Source organism: Grampus griseus, assembly GCF_964374135.1.
Source record: "Grampus griseus genome assembly, chromosome: 8".
In the NCBI taxonomy this organism is placed as follows: Eukaryota; Metazoa; Chordata; class Mammalia; order Artiodactyla; family Delphinidae; genus Grampus; species Grampus griseus.
In genome coordinates this window covers 22,142,126-22,163,819 of record NC_139002.1, presented here as the reverse complement: position 1 = coordinate 22,163,819, position 21,694 = coordinate 22,142,126, and the positions used below count along the sequence as shown (strand labels likewise).

At 40.7% G+C, this 21,694-nt stretch overlaps 1 pseudogene across 1 annotated transcript; it reads right to left on the bottom strand.

Annotated features, from left to right (window-relative positions):
• Positions 1-2,287: 2,287 nt before the first annotated feature.
• Positions 2,288-19,834, bottom strand: LOC309825660 (protein lin-28 homolog A-like; annotated as a pseudogene). The gene is made up of 3 exons: positions 19,649-19,834; positions 15,072-15,162; positions 2,288-2,927 (listed from the first exon to the last, which is right to left on the bottom strand). The product of its transcript is annotated as a protein lin-28 homolog A-like (transcript).
• Between the last annotated feature and the right edge of the window lie 1,860 nt (positions 19,835-21,694).

Sequence of the window (21,694 nt, the reverse complement as noted above, 5' to 3'; positions counted from 1 at the left end):
CTTCTCTCCCTCCCTCTCTTTTCCTTCCTTACACTTTTATAAAAGAAAAAAAAGGATTTAAATTGGTTTATAAAAATAAATGTAACAAAATGGAAAACAAAAAGGAAAAGTTTCAGTGAAGGGAAAATTAAGATAGGTAAATAAGATGGAGTCATAGTGAGGTTAGTACAGAGAACACACATAGTGAGGTGTTATTTCCATGAAATTCTTTGTGACTGCCTAACTCCATCCTTAGAGCTCCCTTCTCTCATCTATTGCATTTCTTGTTTACATGATGCATTTGGCACTTTATCATAGACTTTTGATAATTTTATGTATATAATCTGTTTTCCCTATCTGTGAGTTCCACATCCCTGGATTCAACCAACTGTGGGTCAAAAATCACAGATATAAAGTGCTGATTGTACTATGCCATTTTATAAAAGGGGCTTGAGCATCTGTGGATTTTGGTATTCGAAGGGAGTCCTGGAACCAATCCTGCAGATACTGAGGGATGACTTTACAGCTTTTATCCCCTCAGTAAGATTGTACACTTATTGAGGTAGGGACCTTGTCATATTATCCTTCATATTCATTTCGCCGCTAACATGATGCTGGTTTCATAATAGATTCTGTGTAAACACCTATTAAATTGAAAGGACTTTCAATTACTGGGAGTTAATCCATATCTACTTCTGAACTTTTCCCAAATCCTTGTTTCTTCTCTTTGTCTTTCTGTCTTCCTGGAACTCCAGGCAGAATTAACCATTCTTCTTCAGTGCTTCTGCAAAGAACAATTTTCTTTATATTGTATTTCTACTCTAATACATTACCTACTACTTATATGTCTATTGTCCTGTATAGGCTGTGAATTGTTTGTGAACATTATTTATGCTCATATTCCACTATGAGTTCAATTCCTAGTAAAAATTCAGATTCAGTAAACAAACATGGTAAGGAGTAAAGAAGAAAGGGAGAGAGGAAGAATTTTTTTCCTTTTGCCATTTGATTACTGATCATCACCAGAAAGATGTTAGGAGAAAACACTTAGGTGACAAAACTTTGCATGGTATGGGCATGGGCCACAATACACCCTGTTGTGCATGGTAGGCCTAGCCCAATCCAGTGAAGGATGGATCTGGTATATACAGAGAGTCCTGTGCCCTGGGACTAGAGGTCTGGAACAGGAATCCTTTATCACACATACAGCTGACTTTAACCTAATCTTGGTTTCCCCTCTCTGCACCTTTTACCTGGCCCAGCCTCTCCTAACCTCTCTGCACCACCTTTTCCTGTTCAGACCAATTTCCAGTCTTTCAATAGAAGAAGACCAGTCATGGGGCAACCAAGTTAAAACCTAGTCTCCCATGAAACACTGAAGATGGAGGGGTTTAAAGAGGACACTATGGAAGAAAATCCAGCTCTAATTGGCAAAAATGAGGTAGTTCAATAGGTTATACGCTCCAAATAGTTGTTCCCTCTGGTGATACAGCAACAAAAAGTATTCTGGCTGTGCAGACCTGGAGCTGCTGCTGACTTATCCCTGAGATTGCTCATGTACCTGAGAACACAGTGCAGGAATGAGGGCCTTAGATTAAAATACACAAAAATACAAAACCAGAATATTTATATTATGAAAAAAAAGTTAAAATGCATAAGATACGCCATTCGCACACAGCTAGTGCAGCTGGCATCCTGGAGAAAGTGGGACCCAAGGTACAGTCATCCAAGGGAGTCAATAAATAAAATTGTATTGGCACAGAATGGAGTGGGATTGAGCTTAGAAGCAGCAGGTCTGCAGCTGTTCCCTCAACCACCCCTTTTGCCTAACATCACAACCCACTGCTTGGGATAGTTCTCAGCACTGTATCCCAGGAGGGGGTTATGAGGAGACAAGATGAGGAAAACCCTGCCTTACCCCTGAGATATTTCCTCCCACAGAAGGTAGTGGCTTGTGGGTTGGGTCCATCAATCTGGTCTCATGCTTAATCTTTTCACTCTAGCATAGGAAATATTATTCCCTATCTTTCTTTAGGAGTAAGACAACTTCCCTATCCAGGCCACTTTCAAAAGGTGGAGATTCTGGGGTTGGAGACTCAGATAAAGCATGTAAGGAGGGTTACCCCCCAAAGCCCTCAGGTATATTTGGATAGAGGGAAGAGGGGGTGATGCTATGGACCCTGGCCTGAGTTATATGGCAGTGCCAGCTGCCCCTACCCACCCTGTCCCCACTTTCTCCACTCTGCCAATTGATGCCTGTTCCTCAAAACTTTCTGATCACAGAAGGATAGCCCCCACCCACTGTGGCTCAATTCTGGGCCTCTGGGAACATGGCAGGGCTGTGAATTTCTTCTTCCTCTTCCCGAAAGCAGGCTGGCCTTCTCTGTGAGCTGGGAGCTTGCTGGGCCTTCAGTGGACACGAGGCTACGATATGGTTGATGCTCTGGCAGAAGTGGCACTTCTTGGGCTGGGTGGCTGTTTGGAGTCCTTGGCATGATGGTCTAGACCTCCCCGGTTGTAGCACCTGTCTCCCTTTGATCTGCGTTTCTGCCTGTTCTTCCCTTTGGGCCACCTCTTGCTCCCAATAAAGAACACCCCACCAGGGCCGGTGACTCTGAGAGATTCAGGCCCTTGGCGGACTTCTTAAAGGTGAACTCCACGGCCTCACCATCCTTCAGGCTCCGGAAGCCCTCCATGTGCAGCTTACTCGGGTGCACAAAGACATCCCCCGCAGGCCGTCATGGGCAGGAAGCCGAATCCCATGTGCAAGTTGAACCACTTACAGATGCTGGCTCTGTGCATCAGCTGCGGCTCCACGGGCGCCCTGGCCGCATCCTCCTGCGACTCCTCAGGCGCCTCGGCGCCACCACCTGCAAACTGCTGGTTTGACCCCAGAGCCCATGGCAGTTGGCTGAGCCCGGGGTCCTGGGCCCCTGGCTGGCCAGTTGCTGGCCCCAGAGAAGTCCGGAGGCAGAAAGAGTATTAATGAGGGGAAATAGTTGAAATTACTTGCTATAATGAGATTTTGGAATTTGTGTCTTTTGCTTTTCTACACCCCCTTTCAATGAATAGCCTTGTAAGTAAGAGTCTGGAACCTTCCTATCTGGGTTCGGATGCTGCCACTACTACTGCATAGCTATATAACCTTGCACAAGGCATTTATTTCTCTGTACCCCAGACTCATTATGTATAGTATTGGGTTACTAAAAATAACTTACCTCACAGGGTCCTAGTATGAATTAACTAAATAGGTATGACAGAAATAATTTAGAATGGTTCTTGGCACATAGAAAGTACTATAGAAGTGTTTGCTGTTATTATGACCCCTGTTTTTGAAAGATAGAATTTCTTGCATTGCAAAGTTTGGAATGCCAGATACTACTACAGCATCAACTTCCCTTTTAGAAGAACTGGAAACACTCCAGGACTCACTTTTAGCCAGGGTGCTCTGCACTTCCTGAAGTGATGCTGGCCACAAAAGCAATGCTCATACAAGATAATGAAGTACCACATGATTGCAAAGTCAAGAATATCTAACCCCTAAAAACACCAAAAGGAACTTGGTTTAGATTTGTCCTATGCTTGAGAGCATAATTGGTATGAGGCAGGCAAAGATCCAATTAATGGGTGGCCCAGGCAATGGAGAGGAGATCCTGGGGATGGGAGGATGGTTCCACAGAACACCTGGACTCAGCTATGACATTCCTGACAGCTGCACACAGGAGCTGGCTCCAGGACCTGAATCCAAGTTTACAAATTCTCTAAGTTAAAAGTGATGGAACAGAGGCAACTGAACCCATGCTACACTTTTATTCTTGTAATAGGATCTTAACCCAGTAAAGTCTTTTGAAGTTTATAAATACACTTTCCAATACAAAATCTCAGTGATTCACCAGTGAAAGATAGAGGGCATATATCTTCTCTAAAAAATTCATAATATAAAAATAAGTATTAAGAGGATGATACAAATTTACTTCTCATCCCCAAAGTCATTTCCAATCTTTCACCTCTTATCCAATGGATACAGTTTTTCTTAGAGAAAACATCCTGGATCTAGAAGTTGAGAAACAAATTAGGAAAAGTGAAACTATTGAAAGGGTCATCTCAGCTAGGTAAGAAAAATAGTAACGGCACCATAAGCATGGCTCCAATGTTTAGATTTGACTCTACTCCCTCAGCCTGTGCAGAAAGTCATGGCAGACACAGCTCCTACAGTGCTATGGTTTGCTGCTTCAACCCCACCCCAGACTCTGATTGAATCCATTCCAGATTCCCCCTTGCCCAAGCTGCTCAGCACTGCCTACTGCTCAGTGAAGATACTCCCAGTTGGAAGTGGTAGTTGAGGAGCAAATAAGATAGCAAATTCAATTCAACTCAACTTAATTGAATTAAATTCAGTTAAATGTGTATTTATTGAACTCCTTATAATACAAATTATATAAATGTGCTAATTCATATAAATAAACTAGGTTCAGGATTAGGGATACAAGAAATGAATATAAGGTACTATTTCTACTTTCAAAGAGCTCATAATTTAATGAGTTAGACATGTAAAAGTATTAAGAACCAAGCTGCAGGGTGCCTTTTAAGAGATATAAATGTAATAAAATGGGCTATGAGGGCACACAAAAAAGTGCTTATTTCTAATGGGGCAAGACAAGTACCCTGTGCTATAGTATCTCATTTAATCCTGTGAACTCATTAAGGTGGAAGCTATCCCCATTTGAGAGATAGAGTAACTGAGCCTGAAACAGGCTGCCCAAAGTTATGCAGGAAGTAAATGAGTGAACTTAGACTTGAACTCAGGTCTTCTGAAGCTAAAAGCTTGTATTCTGTTCCTCACATCTTGCTGACAGTCCTGATCAGATTGGGGACCTGTAAAATTCCATCGTAGGGTCCCTGAAACCCTATACATTCCATGGGAAGGCAATGCCTTGTCCTTACAAGGGTCTGAGCCTACCCTGATATTACTTACAGTGGGAATTACAACATTTCGGTGGACTTGTGCATCTGGATTACAATAAAGGCAATATTAGGGAGATATAAATCCATAATTGCAATACACTCAATAAGAAAGAGGCACAGAATCTCAGAAATCAGTCCAGGAATGGATTCTGCTCCCTGCTCTCACGAGATGCTTCTATGTCTGCAGCCCCTGTTGCAGCCCCCAGCACTGTGGCAGGTCCGTGAAGTGGTTTTCTCAGGGAGAACAAATGAGTGCTGCTGAACTGGGTGCCTGTTGCAGAACCATCATTCTATAGACTTTTTATTTGCAGCGCTCACCTTAGGAAGTTAATGCTTCTAAGTGATGCCTAGGCAAACTGCCAGTTGTTTTTGCTTAACGTTAATACGTGCTTCTGATTTGGTTACTATGGTTACAGACACTTCCAGTGTTGGCTTTCACTCAAATCAGAAGTCGCATCTTTTATACATCGTGAATGTTGCACTCTGACCCAGCATTCCAATCTGGTCCCATCCAAACAGGGACCCATAACTTCATGTTGTAGTCTTCAAGGGCAGGGGGTTAGGTAAGGGGGCCTTATTTTTAAAAAAATATTTTATGATATACTTTTATAATTAAGTGAAATGCTACCTTCTGAAAGGAAAACAGGATATTTTTTCCTAATAGGAGCCTGGGATCCAATTCAGGTGAGGGCCATTTACCTCAAATGGTACACAATTTACCTCCACGGGGAAAATTAGTTTTCTTTGCATTACTCCTCCAAAGTAATCAGAATTCAACAGAATTACTCTCCTTCATCACTACATAGTGGGGGATCCCCAATATCATGACTGGTTGCAACTTTGTCTATCATCACCCAAGGCAGAATCGCCACTGGCCCGTGAAATTACTTCCTCCGATAGCAGGATGACCTTTATAACTGCCAGCCTTCAGAAAAGTGCCTGGGGAAGCCTTAGCCCGTTCTTCCGATCAGATGCCTAGCTGCCTCTGCCTTTGATAAATTAATCATTCAGAGGGTGCCAGCTCAGATGCTGTGAGATTTAAAACAAGCATGTGCTTTACACGTCTACAGTTACCCTTCTGCTTAAGCTACTCAGACAGGAGGCTGGAGGTTGTTGGGAAGGCTGATAATGTACTCCCTGTCCCCTTTTCAAACTGCCCTTGACATTCATTTTTTACTAATTTAATCTGCATACAAGTCTTAAGCAGGGAGGTGAGGCATCCACTTAGAATGACTGGTCCTAGACCCCATCGCCAACATTTTGGTAACAATAAAAAGATGCTCTTGGGCTTCCCTGGTGGCGCAGTGGTTGAGAGTCCGCCTGCCGATGCAGGGGACACGGGTACGTTCCCCCGGTCCGGGAAGATCCCACATGCCGTGGAGCGGCTGGGCCCGTGAGCCATGGCCGTTGAGCCTGCGCGTCCGGAGCCTGTGCTCCGCAAACGGGAGAGGCCACAACAGTGAGAGGCCCACATACCGAAAAAAAAAAAAAAAGCTCTTTCTCATCATACATATTATTTTGATTCATCACTGTTTGCAGTGGCTTCGTTTTGTTCTTGCTGGAAAGGATTACGGAGAATACTTTTATTCTGGGTCTTTAAAATAGGAACGCTTTATTCTGCTCCCCTAAAACCCAGGCAGCAGGCAGCTCTGGCACTCCCCCAGAGCAAATAATGACTCGGTATTTCAATATTCATTCTGAACACTATCTATTCCCCTGGGCAGTCAGGCACATGGCCCTCTGGAAATCAAGCAGCAATAAAATCCAGTTTAAACTGGTCAAAGTTAAGACATTTCAGAGAACGTGCGCTTGTTTTTTTCTACAAGTATAAATCTGACCACACTACTGTCTGTAGCTTCTCCTCAAGGACAGCAAGTATAGCTGCTGTAGTCAGGAAGGGATCTGACAAGAAAAAGGGCTCAAATTAACTATTTGCTTGCTTGATAACCAAAACGTTCCCCAGAGCCAAAGTCACAGTAAGGATACCTAATGAGGAAGGAATAGATAACAATTCTTACTTGCCTGCAGCCTGATTTCAGTTGGGGAAAGTTTAATTTAGTGCTTGTGTGGGTGGCATGTGCAAATTTGCAGAATAACTAGCATTAACTGTTTATTTACTTGTCCTTTTGGAATTTGGCTTGCAGCCTGGCAGCCATTCACTGGCCAACACTTAGCAAAAGTGAGGAGTAAGGAAAGTTTATTTTAGACAACCCCACTGCCTCTTTCTGCTCCTTCTTTCCACATCTATGGCATCCCTTCTCCCAGATGCCTCGAGCTATTACGTTCACTCTCTCTCTCTCAAAATTTGCTCTGGAAAGAATCAGAATAACTCATTTGTTCTAAGTTATGAGACATCATCCCTTTGGGACAATAATGTCTTTTTTATTCAGCAGTATTAGCAAATGAGGCATTCTACATAAATAAAATTTCCAGATAAACGAAGATTATACTTTTAAGTGCCAATTAAAAATTAATTGTCTTGGATAGCTACATTTTAAAATGCATTATGTGTATCGCTATCTTCATATGCTAAGGGTATTAAAAATAATAATTGACCAATTGTGTAGCACTTTACATACTACAAAGTGTTTTCACTTACATTTTCCCATTGATTTTGACATTTTTTAAAGGAAGATACTAGGTTCATGTTTGTAATATACGAATCATTGTTTCAAGTACAAGTTGCTATACCATAATTCATACTGCAATGTAATGCAATGATATCTTTCATGAATGTATATCATTTGCCCCTTCCCAGGGTCCCCGTGTTTTTGCAGTTTTTTCTGGGTCTTTGTGCTTGCCACCTCTGTAGAGTCAGCTCCTATTTCTCATTGCTGGAGAACCAGTATCCAGCAATTTTGACCATCCATCCTGGTTTACTATTTCTCCTTCAACTGACTGCTTCTATGAATTAACTTATTAAAATAGTGTCTTAAAGTAAGACCAAACAAAGCTATCCATTTGTTTCAGCTTGGCTTTCAGAATGACTCTATTTCCAAGATATAAAGCTTTAAAAGTCTCCTCTCTGACCACATTTTCTCAGACCATGACCCTTTTCTGGTTTTTAATATGCTTCCATACCCAGACTGGACCTTGTTGTGAGCCAAGCCCACAATACTTTATTTTTTTAATTTTTATTTTATTTATTTATTTTTGGCTGTGTTGAGTCTTCGTTGCTGTGCATGGACTTTTCTCTAGTTGCGGTGAGCAGGGACTACTCCTCGTTGCAATGTGCGGGCTCCTCATTGTGGTGGCCTCTCTTGTTGCAGGGCACGGGCTCTAGGTGTGCGGGCTTCAGTAGTTGTGGCTCGTGGGCTCCAGAGTGCCTGCTCAGCAGTTGTGGCGCATGAGCTTGGTTGCTCCGCGGCATGTGGGATCCTCCCGGACCAGGGCTTGAACTCGTGTCCCCTGCATTGGCAGGCGGATTCTTAACCACTACGCCACCAGAGAAGCCCCACAATACTTTAATTAGGATCCCCCAATTGCTTCACTTCTGAGCAAGCCCAACCATCAGGTTCCTCTGATCCTGCCCCCAGGCTGCTGAACATTCCTAGGGAAATTCAGGGGCCCATGTTGAATAGTACATTATGATTTTTAAAATTTTGTAAAAATAATACATTATTTATAGAAATGTAGAAGATGAATTTTGAGATGGTCTCTTCTCCAGTAAAGGAAATAAATCACTAGCTTCATTGGGCAGTTCAGTGTATTTCTCTTCAAACCATTTTTTGTGTGTATACGTGCACATGCATGTGTGTTTGTGTGCATTTAGATAATACTTTTAATTTTGCATTCTTCTTTTTCCACATATGTTTATATCATTGGCATGTTCCCTTGTCATTGTATAGTTTTTCTACCCATCATATTTAATGATTGCATAATATTTTGTCAAGTAGTTATAAATATTTTCAATGTAAATCATGTCTCCATTATTAGATGTTTACCTTCTTTATTATGGTTTGTGACTTTGTAAATAACACTGCAAAAACCTTTTAATATTTGTACATTTTCTCTAATTAGGATTATTTCCTAATTAGCTCCTTGAGTTAGAATTACCGATCAAATAGCAAGAACTTTTAAAAAACTTAAAGTCTCTAGAATCTTACATCTTTCTTTCACTTAAATTTTTATCTTTTCCTATTTAATATGCTCACTAATTGATCATTTATCTTGTATCTACTTTGTGTCAGGGACTAGGGAGACCAAGAGGAATAAAACATGGTCCCTGCCCTCAAGGGATCCTCAGTTCAAAGTTATCCCATGATTGGTGCCACAATGAAGTATTTAAGTGGTGGTGACACAGGGAGAGAATGACTAACTTGACAGAGGAGGCAAGATGTTTGCCTTAAATTTTTTTTTTTTTTTTTTTTTTGCGGTACACGGACCTCTCACTGTTGTGGCCTCTCCCGTTGCGGAGCACAGGCTCCGGCTCAGGATGCGCAGGCTCAGCGGCCATGGCTCACGGGCCCAGCTGCTCCGCGGCATGTGGGATCTTCCCGGACCGCGGGACCAACCCATGTGCCCTGCATCGGCAGACGGACACTCAACCACTGCGCCATCAGGGAAGCCCTGCCTTAAATTTTAAAGAATGAGCAGGAATTCACCAGACAAAGGCACAGACCCTGAAGAAGAACGTTGTACTCAGAAAACTACAAGCACTTCATTTTCATTTGAACACAGTGGGGGAACCACTAAAATAAGAACACCTGATGTAATGTATTGCAAGCTAGGTATTGAGTACTTGCTAAATGTTTTGTAGACATCATCTCCAAGAGTCTTCACAGCAACCTGTGAGATAGGTATTATTAGCCACATTTTACAGATGAAGATTACTTAGTCACTGAATACTGATAAACAGCAGAAGTGTATCTGAACCCAGGTCCACCTGACTGCATAGCCAGAGGCCCTATTTGTCATGTTTTACTACCAGGTAGATTATAATTTCTGCTAAAGAGTATGGCTTCTTTTATTAGTGCAGCAGGACTGATTATTCCCTCTTCTGTACTCTTGTCAGACCTGTACATATTTCTATTACAGCATTCATTATACTTATTTCTAGGGTCTGTTTGCAAGTATGTCTTCTCCATTAACCTGAGATTCTCAAGTGTAAAGGTTGTCTCTTATTTATATTTATCTTCTCAATGACTAACTCAGGCTCTAGCAAAGTGCAGAGATGAAATCAGTGTGAATGAATGAATTATTGGATGAATTTGTGAATTTTTAAGCCAGCCTGCAACAGGCCCTTTCTGTCTTGCAATTGCCAGTCATTTACATTTTTAGGAATTATCTGTTGTTGTTAAACACAACCATTATTAAAAATTAAATTTTATAAACATATAATTAAATACATTCTATTAAAAGCACAGGTAGCACATTGTCAAAATTCATAATTTCTTAGTTATTTTACTATTACATATGCCCTTGCATTTATTTCGTTTATTGCCTCTGAATGGTGGAAATAGTCTCTAAAAGTGAGCTTCTCTTCCAACTCTGCCTTCACATTGGTATCTTACAATTGCCTGTAGTGCTGACCCTTTCTTTTCTTTTTTTTTTTTAACATCTTTATTGGAGTATAATTGCTTTACAATTGTGTGTTATGGTATTCATTGTTCTGATTTCCCTGTTTCTCTGACTATTTCTCTTTCCTTTGCTTGTTCTTCTCTTTCTTCCTGTCTTTTAGAAGTTCTTCCTTTGGTCCTCTTAAATTCTCTTATTTTTTATTTCACCTACTTCCAAAGTGTCAATTTCTATCTCTGTAGAAACAACTTTCTCATTTATATCTCCAATACTAGCTTCTCTTTTTGGCTCCAAAATGCATATCTTATTTCCAAATACCTGCTGGGTATCCTGATCTAGATATTCTAGAATAGTTCTTGAACCACCGTGCCCATCGCATGCCTGAGACCAGCCCCCCACACCCTTGTGGCCATTCTGACTTCCGTAATCAAGCTGATGGTGACTTCCTCATTTTATTTAGTTACCTAGGCATGGATACTTAGTGTCATCTTTGTTTCCTTCCCCTCAATCCCCCTGACATTTTCCTTAAAATCTTCATCTGATAGTAGTCTTCCTTATGTTCTCTTTTCTACTGAATATTGTATAGATGAGATAGCGTGACCACATTTTGCCTTGTATTGCAGTTATTTATGCACTTGTCTTATACTTCTTAGATAGCAAGTCTTTTAAAAGGCCAGAACTAATTTTTAGAGTTCTTGGTATTCCTTAGAGCATCTAATGATATTATACATAGTAAATGCCTTATCTATAGTCATTGAACTTAATTGAGTGACAGCCTGAGGGAGCTCTCTTATGATTAAATTGTATGGACTTTATGAATATATTTTGGTGTCTTAAAGGCTTTCTTTGACTAATTTCAAGTTCTTGGCTAGGGCTTGCATAATTGAGAGTGACAGATAAATAACTTCAAAGTAAGAATTTGAAAGCAGTAAGCTGAATAATGGCCCCCAAAGATGTTGACATCCTAATTCTCAGAACCTATGAATATGTTATCTTACATGGCAGAAGAAACTTCACAGACGTGACATAAATGATCTTGAAATGGGGAGATTATCCTGGATTTTCCAATTGGGGTGTGTCCCATGTAATCACAAGGGTCCTTAGAAGGGGGAAGCAGGTGGGTCAGAGTCAGAGAAGGAGATATGATGACAGAAGCAGAAGTTAGAGTAACGTGGAGCCAGGAGCCAAGGAATGCAGGGATCTTCTAGAATGTGCAAAACACAAGGAAATGGATTCTCTCTGAAGCCTCCAGAAGAAACACAGCTTGGCTGACGCCTTGATTTTGGGCTTTTGACCTCTAGACTAATTTTGGACTTTTGATCTCTAGAACTATAAGGTAATAAAGTGTAGTTTTAAGTCTCTATGTTTATGATAACTTGTTATAGTAGCAATAGGAAATTAATACAAGGGATCTTGCTGGAATGTACATTTTAATCTGAGACAAAGCCAAGGAATCAATTCTTAATTGTGGAATTTCAAGTATATCTGTAAGCTGGTTGGAAGGGGTAGGTTTTGGCCAATACATCCACAGATTTTAAGACTGGTTGGCCGCATGACAAGGAATTACCAGAAACGCCTCAGGGGCAGAAAGTGTTCATGTGTACACATGATGTTCTGATCAGGAAACAACTCATCATAAACCCAGGAGTCAAATTAGCCTTCAGAGAATGAGAAATCAGAGAGCTAGAGGCTTCCCAGAAAGTACTCTCTTTATTAGAGATGAAGACAGTAGAGACTAAAGTGTGAAGTTAGGCCTTTGTCACAATTACCTCATGGCTGCACTGGGACCAGAATCCAAGTTGTTTTAGTCCTAGTTCAGTGTTCTTTCCTCTCCACTTCACTTTAACCATCCATATATTCAAACCACTGTTGAAAAATATCACCTTTCATTCTTTAGCAAGATTTTGGCTAATGTGATCATGTATATTAGTTACCTATTGTTGTGTAACAAATTACCCCAAACCTAGTGACTTAGAACACATTGATTATTTCTCATAGTTTCTGTCAGTCAGAAACTCAGAGGCATCTTGACTGATCATTTCTGGCTCATGGTCTCTCAGGTTGCAATCAGGATGGTGGCTGAATGGGGCTGGAATAACCACTTCCATGCTTGAAGTTGGTGTTGGCTATTGGTGTGAGGCCTCTGTTTTCTCCATGTGAGTCTCTCCATAGGGCTTCTTGAGTATCCTCATAACATGGTGGCAGGTTTCCCCCAGATCATGAACAGGTAGAAGCCTTCCTTTTTTATGATCTAGACTCAGAACTCACATAACATCACTTCCATTGTATGTGATTTATTAGAAGTGATTCACTAAGTCTGGCACACATTCAAGAGGAGGAGGATTAGATTCTACCTTTTGAAGGAAGAGTGTTAAAGAATTTTTGGACATATTTTAAAACCACCACATCATGCCTTGAACCTCATAAATTCTTTGCAAAAGATATTATTATTCTTACCCCCATTTTAAAAAGTAGGAAAGTGAGGTTTAGAGACTTTAAGAGACTTGCCAAATCTAGTCTTTGTGCCTCCAAAACTAGTGCTCTGTTTTATCCTCCACTTTCACTTTTTATTTTCCAATACTGGTGTCCTTATGGAGCAAACACGAGAAGAATATAAAATATGTCCCCCTTTTTCCTACATACTTTTGTGGCTCATTATAAAGAAGCATAAATTAAAATGAAATGTTTTCTGTGAACATACATTTTCACCTTCAATTTATTTCCCACCCTCACTTCATCTTGTTCTCCTGCCCTGCAATGAACAGAGGCTGCAGTAAGATGGCCATGCAGAGTGTTCTATGGCTGTCAGTTACCGGGGTGACAAGGAGCATGATTCTTAACAGGGTACACAAGCTTCCTTCCTCCAAAGCACAGATATGCTCCATGAGAAATAGATGTTGTGTCATTTTAATCCACATGGTTAGCTGCCTCTCCTTAAAGTTCGGTGACTCTATCCAGGGTAAAGAAAGAAAAAGCAATGTATATTGATCCTCTGATATGTCCCAGATATGGTGCTTTATATACTGGTGAGCTCCTTGAGGGTGAGACTTATTTACCTTTGTCTCTTCCTTCTCTTCTCCCAAATTCTAAACAGTGACATTCCATGGGACTTGATTTTTACATTTCTTCCCTTATCCATCTATACTAACTTTTGGATGAGCTCGTGGCTTTAAATGCCCTCTGTATCCCAATAGCTCCCAAATTTATGTCATCAGCCTGGATCTCTCCTCAGCACTGAACACTCACATATCCAGACACCTACTAGACATCTCTGCTTGGTGTCTTAAACCCAACCTGTACAAAACTGAACTTCTGACTTCCTTTCCCTTTAAACCTTTTCCTTACCAATCATAGTGAATGATGCTAATATTCATCCAATTGCTCAGATCAAAAGTCTTGGGAGTTCTTTCTGACTTTTCTGAAGTCTTCTCATACCCACATCCAATGCATCAGAAAATTCTATTAGTTTTATTTTAAAAATTTTATCTCAAATCCAGTGACTTCTCAACACCTCTATCACTACCTCCCAGTCTTAGTCATCATTCTTCTCCTAACCTGTCCTAACTTTTCCTTCTTCCATTCTCATCTGTCTTCCTCCAGTCTAGTCCCATGCAACAGTCAGAGTGATCCTTTGAAAACATAAATCCATATCTCATTACTCCCCTGGTCAAAATCCTCTAGTGGCTTCCCACAACACTCAGAACTTCTTTCCAGTGTCTCCAAGGCCCAACACACTCTGGCCCTTTCCCACCTGTCTGAGCCCTTTTCCTGCCACACTCATCCTTGCTCACTTTGCCTCAACCACAGGGCAGTCTAGCTTTTCCTTGAACATGCCAAGCATACCCCCACCCCAGGGCTTTACAAATCCTCACAACTCTGCTGGAATGCTCTTCCACCAGACAGCCATTTGGCTTTCTCCTTTACTTCATTCCAACTTCTGCTAAATGTTGCCTTCTCAGAGAGGTCTTCCTTAGTCACTCTATTTAGAGCTTACTCTCCCCCTACCTTCCCATCAGTCTCTGCCCCCTTATTCTGCTGTTTTTCTTTATAGCACTGATTAACTGTGCTGTAAACATATACATAAATATTGGGTTAAGTGTGGTTTTTGCTTATGTCCTTCGGTACAACATAAGCTGGAGCTTTGTTTTATTCATTAGGCTAATAGTAGGTGCTCAGTCAACATTTTCTGAATGAATGAATGAGTGAATGAATAAATGAATTAATTAATCTTTGTATCCTCAGTGTCTAATCTCAAATCTGTAATGTAAAACCTGCTCAATAATATTTACTTGAATTATTTCACTTAATGCTCCTAACTAACTTCAGATGTAAATAATTTTCTCACATTACAGACATTATGTAATTTGCCTAAGGGCACTCAGCTGAGCAGAAATTTGATTCCTGATCTCTGCACTTTAGAGCTTCTGCATTTCCACTTCCTCCTAGGGTTTCCATTTCCCTATGCTGCCTACCAGGTCTCAGGATGGCTCAGATGACAATGAAAAGGCTCCTCTACATTGTGTTCATATGAGAAAGCTAAGGAGAACTCAGGTGGATGGGATCTGGGTCTCCATAGTAACCCAAAGAGACACTTGGCAAATTCCAAGTACCAAGTCTTCTGATCGATGAGGGCAATAGCATTCTTGTCATTTCCTCCTCAAAGAGCTGTTCCAGAGTGCATCCTAAGAGTTTTTCCTGTACCTGGGCAATCAACAACACACTCCAAGGCTGTTGTCTGAGGCCAAGTCTAGATGGCCTTAGAGCCCACATTCCACGTGGTTCTCTTCAGATCTCAGGAGGAGAGATGGTGGAAAGACAGGGTACATATTAAATGACACTCTGCATACCTTAGGAAGCTGTGGGTGGGAGTGACGGTAGGAAGCATCAGTGAGCAAAATCAATTACTTTTCCACAAATCTTCATGTCAATAAGCCTTGCAAATAAGGCTATTTAGTGTAATTATCATGTACTTTGTAGCTATTGCTTCCAAGACTGCCCAGTCTAAAAGGCTATCTTCTCCATGAAGCCAACTTCAGTTACTCCAGCTCAAACTAATCATTTTATCACTTGCCATCGGGTTTTATATTTTGTCCTTCAATTATAGAGTTCTTGATTCTTTAGCGGGCACATAGCTTGGCTCCCTAACAGGATTGCCAGCTCCTTGAGAGCAGGGACCACAGCATATATTCCTCTGTTGTCCTCACAAAGCTCTTTCCTTCCCCTCACTTTTTTACTATAATCTACATATCAGCTCATCTCCATGGAGATTCCTGAAATAATCCATGCCAAGGTAGAGAGTATTTTAGGTGGCTTCCTACCCCACTCTCCTACATCCCATCTCAACCAGGTTTTATATTCTAGAATTCACTGTGCTACATTGACCCATTGACTGATATGCCTGGAGGGAGCTCTGGTCACTTGCACACCTAGCCATAGTCTTCCCTGAAGGCCTCCTACATCAGGTAGGAGATACAATTCTCTTACTTACTGACCCTTTAACTCCTGGCAAGTCATTTAACCTCTTCCAGTCTCCGTTTTCTCTATCTCTTAGGGTTGTTTGTGAAAATTAATTGAGGCAGTGTGTATTAAAAAACTTTTAAAAATATACATTTTCTTACTATATTTTTAGATACTTATAAGGTAATAACAATAACCAAGATTAATAAGATAGTTAGATGTGGTAATAAAATGGAGATTTTATTTTGTACAAAGCTAACTGACTCATCTGGGCATTATAACCATAACTTTGTAAGAAAGAAAACTATCTCCATGTGGATTTTTCTCTGGAAGTAATTCCTAAGACCAGGATTCAAGTGCAAATACTATATCCCATGAAACACCAGCAGGGGGAAAAGGAATTGATATAGAAAAGGGAAGGCAGGGAAGAAGAGGTGTGTTATTTCACCAGCTACCAGAGTGGACAAATGAAGCTTATTCCCATGAGAAAACTCCAAGAAAATTATAAAGCACATGCCCTGGAATTATCCCACTCGGGAGGTGAAGGAGCAGGGGGTATTAATGCACACATTCCCATCACTCATTGCTTGCAGACTGGTGGGGGTGAGAAAGTTAATTCCTGGTACTTCCAGCCTGCCTTGTGGAGGCGTCTGGGGGTGGTGGTGGGAGCTATAGTGCAACCCTCTGGAAAAACCCACAGGCACATAACTGGCTAAAATATTGTGATCTATAATAAGAAACACATATTTGGTCTTTGTCACTGTTTCTGGCACAGAAATCCTAAAACCATTGGAATTTCTTAAATGACAAGAGTGATAAAGGTAAGACAATTTTAAGATTTTTTTTAGGTTAATGAGGTGACTTTTGGAAAGTACCTAGGTAACCTAGGGGTGGAGACTGGCCACCATGGGAGCCAAGTGTGTGATTAGAGGGTTGGAACTTTTAGTCCCACTCCCCTGACCTCCAGGAAGGGAAGAGGGGCTGAAGTTTAAATCAATTGCCAGTGGCTGATGATTTATTCAATCATGACTATGTAATGAAGCCCCCATAAAAAACCTAAAAAGGTTGGGTTTTGGAGAGCTTCTGGGTTGGTGAACACTGGATATTCAGGGAGAGTGTGTGCCCCTTCCCACATATCTTGCCCTGTGCATCTCTTCCATCTGGCTGTTCCTGAGTTATACACTCTTATAATAAACTGGTTATCTAGTAAGTAAAATGATTTTCTGAGTTTTATGAACAGCTCTATTAAATTAATCAAACTCAAGGAGGGGGGTCATTGGAACCTTCGATCTATAGTCAGTCAGTCAGAAGCACAGGTAACCACCTGGACTTGCTATTGGTGTCTGAAGTGGGGCTGGGGGGACAGTCTTGAAGGACTGTCTCCTGGGAGATAGTGTCAGAATTGAGTTGTAGGCCACCCAGCTGGTGTCTGAGAATTGCTTGGTATGGTGGGAAACATTTCCCCCAAATGAATAAATTAGGCATCATATTTTTATATTCATTATTTAATTATATCTGGGTTTCATAATAACTTTATGAGTTATTTATCAGAAAGTATTATTATTATAAGCCAAATTCTACAGATGAGAAGCCTGGCACTAAGTTATGAGTTAGAATTTCTTGTTTAAAAGGCAGAAAATAAAGAATTAATTCTTTTGACCTGAAATGCATAAGTCACAGAAAATTTATAATGATAAAAGCTAATATGTGGTTATTTAAAGGATAATATAGTCAACAATGCCTGGAAATCAGAAGCAAAATTCCTTTTTCTATAGTAAAGGGCATTTAATATAAACTTAAAAAAAAAAGGTTATGTGTGCGTCAATTGTTCTTAAATTGTTTTTGTAAAACTTTTGCCATGTTTCCAGCATTTTTATGGAGTCTTAAGAGGAAAAAATTACTCTGTGAACATTTTTTTCTTAGTAGGGCAAATAAATAAATAAAGATGAAACTCTGCATGCCTCTGAAACCCAGATAAGTGTTCCTTTGTAACTCTCACCAATACAGAAAAATCTATTTAAATTTTCTCACTTCCCCTTTCCTTTCAAACATGATCCAGTTAGCCTTGGCTCCCACCTCCTCCTTCCCCAGTTATAAAACCAAACAGAATGTTTGTACTGAAGGGACAAGTCTGTGCAGTGACTCAGAGGAAACAAGTGTTTATAAACCGTGTTTCACTAAAGCCTCGGCACAAACATGGCTGTGGCCCAATTCCAGATTGGACAGGGTGAAACTCAGTAGTATAGGCCTGGCAAAGCAGAGTGTTGGAGGAGTCTAGCCAGAAACAAGACCTGGGCTGCAGGAGGCCTTGAGGCAATACCATACCTTGGAGATCTTTCATCTCCAAAGGTCAAAACAAAAATTGCTTAAAACTAAGTCAGACAAATAAATGTTTGGGTTTTGCTGGAATGGCGTATTCTCTTTGAATTTTCAGTATAGTTTAGCCTGGCTGCAGCTTCCTTGCTGGTGAATCTCTATTTCACTGTGTCCACGAGCTGTGTTCTTTACGTAATATTTTGCCCTAGGGCCTACACTGACCATATCTGCCTGGAATTCAAAAGGTTGCAAGGATAGTTCGGTTTATCTCTGAAGTCAGTCAGATCTAGTTTTGACCCTCAATTCTCTGCTTTATACTTTCATTTGAAAAATATTTACCGAAGACTTATTTTGTGCCAAGTATGGTTTTAAGTGCTGAGAATTAGTGAGCCAGCAGGATAGACGAAGTCCCTATTTCCCTGGTCTTCCCTTCTACTTGGAGTAAACAGGAAAAAAAAAAAAAAAAAGAAAACGAGAACACAGATTATTTCACAGTGATGGCAGTAATGTCATGAAAATACAGTAAGTCCCCTGCATACAAACGAGTTCTTTTCCAAAAGTGTGTTCGTAAGTCCAATTTGTTTGTAAGTCCAAAAAAGTTAGTCTAGGTACCCAGCTAACACAACCAGCTATATAGTACTATAGTGTAATAGGTTTATAATGTTTTTCACACAGATAATACATTAAAAACAAACACACACACAAAAAAGAAAACATTTTTAATCTTACAGTACAGTACCTTGAAAAACACAGTAGTACAGTACAACAGCTGCCATCCAGGGGCTGGCATTGTGTGAACAGGCAAGAAGAGTTACTGACTGGAGGAGGGAGAGGAGGTAGGAGATGGTAGAGCTGAAGGACTGTTAGCAGTTGGAGATGGAGGGCAAGCTACAATTTCACTCACTCCTGACGTTGATGGCACAGGTTCTGGTTCCCTGCTGGATTCGATTCTATCTACCCTCTTGAAGAAACGATCCAGTGATATCTGGGTAGTAGCTCTTTTTTTCTCATCATAGATGACACGGTAGCAATAGATTGCGTTCTGAACAACTGCTGCAACCTTCGTGTACCATTCTACATTCAGGTCCTGTGCCTCAAACACTAACATTGCCTCCTCAAATAAAGAAAATTCCCTTGCCATTTCCTGCGTCGTGAATCTCTTTGGTTCTTCAGTTACTTCTTCTTCCTGTTGTCTCTCTTTGTCCTTTCTCTGGGCCTCCAATTCCATCAGGTCTTCATTAGTATGCTCCTGGTGTTGCACAGCAAGGAGTTCAGTGAAGTCGTCCTCTTGCAGATCTAGCTCCAGCTTCTTGCTGAGGGCCACTAAGTTAGTGAAGACTTCTTTGGATTCCTCATTCACCTTCTCAAATCCATGAAAATCATGAACAAACTGCGGGCAATGCTTCTTTCAAACCTCATTTGTGGTGATGGCCATAACCTCACACCAAGCAAAGTCAATGTTCTTTATGGCCTCGTAGATGTTATAGTCCTTCCAAAATTGTCGCAAGATTGTTCCTGGTTCGTCACTCGCCTTTACTGCCTGACGAAAAGTAAAATAATATTTCTTGACTCCCTGGTCCATAAGTTGGATAAGCGACATAGTATTCGTTGGCAGATGCACTACTTTGACTTTGGGGTGAAAGTCATCCATGAATGGAGGTGGCCTGGAGCATTGTCGAGCAGCAAAAGAATTTTGAATGGGACGTCCTTCTCCAAGCAGTATTTCTTTACCTCAGGGATAAAGTGGTGGAAAAACCAATCCTGGAAAATGGCCTGTGTAACCCAGGCTTTGGGGTACTCTTCCACACGACAGGAAAAGAGCCCTTGCCTATGTTTTCAAGGGCTTTTGGGTTCTCTGAATGATAAACTAAGAGAGGCTTCAGCTTCAGATCGCTGGAAGCATTGCCACCAAACAACAGAGTTAGCCTATCCTCTGCTGCTTTATAGACTGACATCAAATTTTTTTTAAAATTTTTGTAACATCTTTATTAGAGTATAATTGCTTTACAATGGTGTGTTAGTTTCTGCTTTATAACCAAGTGAATCAGTTATACATATACATATGTTCCCATATCTCTTCCCTCTTGCGTCTCCCACCTTCCCTATCCCACCCCTCCAGGCGGTTACAAAGCACCGAGCTGATCTCCCTGTGCTATGTGGCTGCTTCCCACTAGATATCTACCTTACATTTGGTAGTGTATATATGTCCATGCCTTTCTCTCAATTTGTCACAGCTTACCTGTCACCCTCCCCATATCCTCAAGTCCATTCTCTAGTAGGTCTGTGTCTTTATTCCTGTCTTACCCCTAGGTTCTTCATGACATTTTTATTTTCTTAAATTCCATATATATGTGTTAGCATATGGTATTTGTCTTTCTCTTTCTGACTTACTTCACTCTGTATGACAGACTTAGGTCTATCCACCTCATTACAAATAGCTCAATTTTGTTTCTTTTTATGACTCAGTAATATTTCATTGTATATTTGTGCCACATCTTCTTTATCCATTCATCCAATGATGGACACTTAGGTTGTTTCCATCTCTGGGCTATTGTAAATAGAGCTTCAATGAATATTTTGGTACATGACTCTTCTAGAATTATGGTTTTCTCAGGGTATATACCCAGTAATGGGATTGCTGGGTCATATGGTAGTTCTATTTGTAGTTTTTTAAGGAACCTCCATACTATTCTCCATAGTGGCTGTACCAATTCACATTCCCACCAGCAGTGCAAGAGTGTTCCCTTTTCTCCACACCCTCTCCAGCATCTATTGTTTCTAGATTTTTTGATGATGGCCATTCTGACTGGTGTGAGATGATATCTCATTGTAGTTTTGATTTGTATTTCTCTAATGATTAATGATGTTGAGCATTCTTTTATGTGTTTGTTGACAGTCTGTATATCTTATTTGGAGAAATGTCTATTTAGATCTTCTGCCCATTTTTGGATTGGGTTGTTATTATTGAGCTGCATGAGCTGCTTATAAATTTTGGAGATTAATCCTTTGTCAGTTGCTTCATTTGCAAATATTTTCACCCATTCTGAGGGTTGTCTTTTGGTCTTGTTTATGGTTCCCTTTGCTGTGCAAAAGCTTTGAAGTTTCATTAGGACCCATTTGTGTATTTTTGTTTTTATTTCCATTTCTCTAGGAGATGGGTCAAAAAGCATCTTGCTGTGATTTATGTCATAGAGTGTTCTGCCTATGTTTTCCTCTAAGAGTTTGATAGTTTCTGGCCTTACATTTAGGTCTTTAATCAATTTGAGCTGATTTTTGTGTGTGGTGTTAGGGAGTGATCTAATCTCATACTTTTACATGTACCTCTCCAGTTTTCTCAGCACCACTTATTGAAGAGGCTGTCCTTTCTCCACTGTACATTCCTGCCACCTTTATCAAAGATAAGGTGACCATATGTGCGTGGGTTTATCTGTAGGCTTTTATCCTGTTCCATTGATCTATA